The sequence below is a fragment of the Mus pahari genome, chromosome 5, assembly GCF_900095145.1.
Source record: "Mus pahari chromosome 5, PAHARI_EIJ_v1.1, whole genome shotgun sequence".
Taxonomy (NCBI): Eukaryota; Metazoa; Chordata; class Mammalia; order Rodentia; family Muridae; genus Mus; species Mus pahari.
Window position 1 is genome coordinate 144,585,824 of NC_034594.1, and position 6,680 is coordinate 144,592,503.

General features: G+C 49.3%; 1 protein-coding gene across 1 annotated transcript in view; it reads right to left on the reverse strand.

Annotated features, from left to right (window-relative positions):
• The window catches only part of Vangl2 (VANGL planar cell polarity protein 2), a 23,819-nt gene extending 22,027 nt beyond the window's left edge, over positions 1 to 1,792 (reverse strand). The window contains exon 1 of the mRNA XM_029539166.1: positions 750 to 1,792. The gene's annotated coding sequence lies outside the window, so the exon portion shown is untranslated. The remainder of the gene's footprint in view (positions 1 to 749) is intronic.
• Between the last annotated feature and the right edge of the window lie 4,888 nt (positions 1,793 to 6,680).

Below are 6,680 nucleotides of genomic sequence, written 5' to 3' on the forward strand. Positions count from 1 at the left end.
AAAAAAAAAAAAAAACAAAGAATCATGCATACTGATCCCCCAAACAACCCTTTAAAACTCACTAATGCAGTGCTTAGGACCTTCGATGAGTAAATAGGACAAGGGACAGATATGATGTCGTTGGTTCCCCCCCACACACACACACACCGACACAACATTCACCAGTATCGCCGCAAGTCCCATCCTTGGGCTACACACACACACACACACACACACACACACACACACACACACCACTGCTGTGCAGGGCCATCTCTCAAGGATCCACTCTACCCCCTGAACACATACCTGCCCCTTCCTCCCCACACTCCAAAGGTGTGTTATGCATCCCTACATACCTTCAGCTTCCAATACCTCCAGCCTCCGATCCTGCCACGGCCTCTCCCACCACCTCCAACACAAGCTACTCAATCCCCGGCTTCAATGGGTTCCCTTGGGATCGTTCAGGCGCCCGCCCTGGGCCCCCCGGCCCAGGAAAGTCCCCGGCTCTTAAGGCCTGGGCTCCGCCCCTTCCCCATGCGCCCCTTCCCCTCCCCAAAGTTGGGGTTACTCCGCTGTGCAGTGGGGGAACAGACCGGAAGGAGGTTGCCTCAAGCCCCCCTTCCCCCAGAAGCCACCCTGCTTTCTCCAGGGCCGGGCGCTCCCTGATCTTTTGCATGGTTTCCTTCTTTTTTCTGTTGCTTTCTTTCTTTCTTTTCTTTTTTTTTTTTTTTCAAACTTTGCCCGCGCCCCCGCGGCCCGCCACTCACCCGCCGCTGCGAACAGCCGGGTGGACTGGGCGCACGCCCCGCTCCGCTCCGCGCCTTTGTATCCGCAGCGCACCGGGTCCTTCCGAACTCCGCGCTCCAGAACCGGCAGCGCGGGCGATGGGGGTTGACGAGGGGGGCTCCTGAGGTCGCTCACCCCGGCTCCGTCCCAGACGACTCGCCTGTTTCCCCCTCGAGGCCCCGGGGGCAGGGGGCCGGGGGGGACTGCAGGGCGCTCAGGCTCCCATGGCGGGACCCAGGACCAAGCAATCGGGGATCAGGAATCAGATCTGGAGCCGGCGGCGGAGGGGGAGGGGACCAGAGGGGGAGGGGACCAGAAGGGGGCAGGGGGCGGGGAGAGAGCTCCCAGGTGCCGCCTCCCGGCTGTTCCCGCAGCCGCCGCCCCTCCCGCTGCTGCGTCCATTGTCTGCGGCCCGGCTCTTCCCCGAGTCGTGGCACCCCCAGCCCTGCGCCTGGCCATGCCCTGCGCCCTCTGGATCCTGGGAATCCGCTCCTGGCTTGCAGACCTGGCCAGGAAGGTGTGCTTGATGCTGCCTCGGCTCTTGGCTTTGGTCCAGCCCGCAGCCCCTCTTGGAGCTGTCTTCTTCGACCCCCGATTGAAGACCTTTCCCCTAGGCCCTGATGCTGGCCATAGTCTCTTCTTTGGGACCACAAGCCTGGCCACACAAACTCCAGTGAAATCTGAGACGTGGGAAGATTGGTCCCCTCCGGCCTAGAGCTGCGAAAAGGGTCATCCCTGATATTAATTAGTGACAAGAGACAGGCCCCCCTCCCAAGTATACGGTATTTCCCTGACACCATACCCCCCCCTTCTTCCAAAAATAATTTAATTACTCGGTGTTCTAGCTGTGAGCGAAGACCGCCTAGTCAGACTGGGACGCTCACTCATTAACACGTTTTCCTCCCCTCTGGTTTGAGTGTTGGGATTAATTACAAAGGGAATCCTGCCCTAGGGGAGAGGGGGAGGGGGAGGGCCCGCGACTTTGGGCAGCGGAGGAGGCGAGGGGGGCCTTCTCCCAGGAAGCCTACAGTTTAAAATAACAAAAACAAAAAACAAAAAAAGAAACCCGGGTCGATGCGGAACTCCAAGCTCTCCACCCTAGAACTTTTGGCTAATTTAGCTTCGCAGGTAGGACCCAGGGAATGTAGGTTAGAATAAAATATCTGGCACATTTAAGGCATTTCCACTTCAGAGCACACTGAGAAACAACCCAGTTAGAGTTGCTAAAGTGCCTAGGAGCCCAACAGGGATGAGCCCACCATAAAGTAGCTGTGGGAAGGCCAGGTTATCCTCGGAGTGAATGAAAGCAAAAGTATTATTACATTGCCGCTGGTACTATTTACTTTGTAACCTGCCACTTACCTAGAACAGTGCCTCTTCAAAAGCATCTTCGAACACGTTTCCACACCCCCACCATCTCCACCTTTCAATTCTGATACCTGCCCCTCCCAACCCTGTGATTAAGAAATCCCAGAGAAGGCGACTCACAGTCTCAGTTCCTTTCTCTGATGGAGTCTTCCCTAAAACTCAAGCATGGCTCTGCTTTACATTCTAACCAGTCCCCAAATGAGGACAGATTGTCTTTGTCTGAGTATGGCTGTTCAGAGTTGAAGAATCTAAACAAACACTTCCCTTCTGCTTTGCCCAAACCCTTGTTTCTCTTCAGATACTGTTCCCACATATTAGCAAAGAACTTAGTGTTAAGACTACATGAATGAAATATAGTCATAGTTTCAAGTACCACAGTCTGTGCAAACACAACGACCTTCCTTCACCTACATCTGTCACGTGCCAGACAGACACTGGACTGCTCTAGGGGTCCTGTAACCACACCAGGAATGCAAGGAAAGGGCAGAACAGTGGAAGCCGGTAAAAGGAGACAGAAAGACCTCAGAGTCCCCTTACCTGTCCAAGGCACACCTCCAGTGTTGAGCACTAGTCTATAACTTGACAGTGTTGGAACTGCCACTTTACGACCGGGCAGGATCTCTTTTTAGTGTAAATTACATTCACATTCTGCCAGCTTGTTTCCCAGACCCGGAGAAGGCCCCAAAGAATTGGAAATGAGTTTCTGACATCAGAATTAGAGATGACTTTGTAGAGTGGCCCCAGCTGAAGCTTGAAATGTAAGTCAAGATGTCATGAATATGTGGGAGACTTTAGGATTGATGTCTGTTAGGCGTGCGACGGGACTACACTTAGTTCTTCCTCTCCTCCGAGGATGGGATGGGATTGAGAAGTTGAGAAGTTACATCTGCCAGGAGAGTACTGCCTTACAGAGGTATCTGGCATTAAATGTAATCATTCCAGTGTTTCCTATCCAACAGCTCTCTGAACAAGCCCCCACTCTCGCCCTTAGAATGAATTTCACACATCCTCAAATCTCAGAGTAGTGAAGCCAAGACCCAGAGACAAGGGTCATGCTTTCAGGATCTGAAGGACTTAGCCTAATTCTTTAGAAAGAAGAAGAACACCCAGGTAAGTGGCATCTAACCACAATTTTCCCTACGAGGATAACCATGAGAATGAATGGAAATCTGCAACTGATAAGGGTGAGGAGGTAGGAGGCATCTCCAGGAGGAGACAAGACCTGGGACAAGGGAGGCACCCAAGAATCAATGGGGGTGTCCTTAGTTGTGAGTCACAGCACTGGGGATATGGCACATAAAGAGGCCACCTCCTGTAGCCAGGCAGGAACCCTAGTGGAGCAATACAGACACCAACCCACCCACAAAACTTTTGACCCAAAATTTATCCTGTCTACAAGAAATTCAGGGACAGGGCATGGAGCAGAAACTGAGGGAATGGCCCACCAATAACCAGCCCAACCAGAGACCCATCCCATGGGCAAGCACCAATCCCTGATACTATTAGTGAGACTCTGTTATGTTTGCAGACAGGAGTTTACCATGGTTGTTCCCTAAGAGGCTCCACCCAGCAGCTGACTCAGACAGATGCAGACAACCACAGCCAGTGGATGGAGCTTGGGGACTCTTATGGAAGAGCAGGAAGAAGGATTGCAGGCCCCAGAGAGGATACTAACAGTCAACTAACCTGAACCACTGGGGCTCTCAGAGACTGAACTACCAACCTAAGAACATACACAGGCTGGACCTAGGCCTCCTTGCACATATGTAATAGATGTGCAACTTGATCTTCATGTGAGTCCTGAACAACCGGAATGGGGTTATCCTAAAAGCTGTTGCCTATACGTGGGATATGTTTTTCCAGCTGGGCTGCCTTGTCTGGACTCAGTGGGAGAGGATGCACCTAGCCTCACAGAGACTTGAAATGCCAGGGTAGAGGAATACCAGGAGGACCCCACCTGCTCAGAGGAGAAGGGGAGGCGGAGGTATGGGAAGGATTGTGGGAGGGGCAGTGAGCGGGATGTAAATTGAATAAGTAAAATAAAAATAATAATAATTTTTTTAAGTAAAACCCCAGGCTGGAGAGATGGCTCAGCAGTTAAGAGCACCTACTGTTCTTCCAGAGGTCCTGAGTTCAATTCCCAACAACCACATGGTAGCTCACATCCATCTGGAATGGGATCCGATGCCCTCTTCTGGTGTGTCTGAGGATAGCAACAATGTACTCACATGCATCAAATAAATAAATCTTTTTTTAAAAAAAAAGTAAAAGCCTCCTCTCTTAGCTTCCCAAATACCACCATGTCTGGCTTACCATTCTTGGATGCTGAATGCACAAACACTTACTTCTTCAAACCTCAATTCTAGTCACTTAAAAGTTAGTAATGAGGTAACAGAAGAAGCCCCTCCACAGAAACACAGTGCCCCAGTAAATTTCTAGTCAAGCTTCCTGCCCCTCCCTGTTCCATGCCTAGGGCACCTCTGGTTTTGTTTGCTTGTTTGTTTGTTTGTTTGTTTTTTCTTTTTCAGGAATCTTGTTCAGGGAGGAAGAGTCCTAGGACAAAGTCAAGGCCTTCAGTAAAGACTTGTTTAACTCCTCACCAGTTGTTCATGGACTTGGACAGCAAGGATGGACCAGGTTTCCCACAGGCTGTGTCTATCAGAGAAGATTTAACAAGCTCTAGAAGTGAGAGCAGTTTCTTGTCTAGGGTTTTTTTGGGTGTTTTGTTTTCTTTTGTTTTGTTTTGTTTTTTTAAAGACTTATTTATTTATTATATGTAAGTACACTGTAGCTGACTTCAGACACTCCAGGAAAGGGCATCAGATCTCGTTACGGATGGTTGTGAGCCACCATATGGTTGCTGGGATTTGAACTCATGACCTTCAGAAGAGCAGTCAGTGCTCTTACCTGCTGAGCCATCTCACCAGCCCGTTTTGTTTTGTTTTTACTGCAAAGAGCCAGCTTGACTATGGCAGCTCTCATACAGGAAAAGTCTAGTCCATTATTGTCTTGGTGGGAAGCATGGCATCTTGCAGGCAGACATGATGTTGGAGAAAGAGCTGAGAGTTCTACTTCCAGATCCAAAGGCAGCAGGCAAAAGTACTAGTTTGAGTTTTTTGAGACCTCAAAGCCTACCCCTTCGTGACACACTTCCTTCAACAAATCCACACCTATCCCAACAAGGCCACACCTCTTAATAGTGCTACTCCTTATGATGGACCAAGTACTCAAACACGTGCAGTTGTAAGCTGCCCAATGTGGATGCAAACTGTGGTGTTCTGGAAGAGCAGCAAGTGCTCTTAAACCAGGAAGCAGCTCTCTAGACCCTCTCTATAAACTCCTCTTCAAAAATGAAGTGGGAGAAATAGTTCCTGGCCCATTTTATGAAGACAATAAAGAAAACCCAATCTGGCCAGGCTAGTTGGTGCCAGCCCATTATCTTAGCTATTCTGGAGGCTGGGCAAAAGGGTTGTGTGTTCAAGACCTGCCTAGGCTACAGAGTGCTTTCAAAGCCAGGATGAGCAACTTAGTGAAAGCTTGCCTCAAAATAAAAAAATAACAAGGAGCTGGACACACATGTTCAGACATCACATACAATGACAAAAGGGGGCTGGGGGTATAGATCAGTGGTAGAGTACTTGCATAACGTGTGCAAAGTCCTTAATTAAAATTCCAAAGACAGGCTGGTGAGATGGCTCAGTGGGCAAGAGCACCCGACTGCTCTTCCGAAGGTCCGGAGTTCAAATCCCAGCAACCACATGATGGCTCACAACCATCCATAACAAGATCTGATGCCCTCTTCTGGAGTGTCTGAAAACAACTACAGTATACTTACATATAATAAATAAAGAAAAAAAGAAAAAAGAAAAAAAAAATTCCAAAGATGAGGAGGGATCGGTTATTTCTATATATACTAGTTGTCTTAGTGGCTGAGAGCTGTCCTAAAGATGTTTATGTATATAAGTGTTTTGCCTGCGTATGTGTCTGTACACCTCATTTGTGCCCAGTATTTGAAGAAGTCAGAAGAACCCATCAAATACCTGAGAACTGGAGTTACAAATGGTTGCCAGCCACCACGTGAATGCTAGAATCAAACCCAGATCCTTTAGAAGAGTGCCCAGTGCTCCAAACCTGAGTCATCTCTCCAACCCTCAAGAGATCTCTTAAAGGGATACCACACAACCCTTAATATTAGAAATGAATACAGACACAATGAAAAATACAGTTTAGCTGGGGACACTATTGCAAACCTATGTTCCCGACCACTTTGGACAGTGTGTCTAAAGGATGGCTAAAGTCTAGGAATGCAAGACCAGCCAAAAGGCCATAGCAAGACCCTGTCTTAAAAGCAAGGAGGTTAGTGGGGCTTGAAGATGTAGCTCCATGGCAGAGGCCATGAGGCCTTGGACTAGGTCATAAAACCGTTTTAAAAATACTATTTATAAAGCCGGGCCTGGTGGCGCAGGCCTTTAATCCCAGCACTCGGGAGGCAGAGGCAGGCGGATTTCTGAGTTCGAGGCCAGCCTGGTCTACCAAGTGAGTTC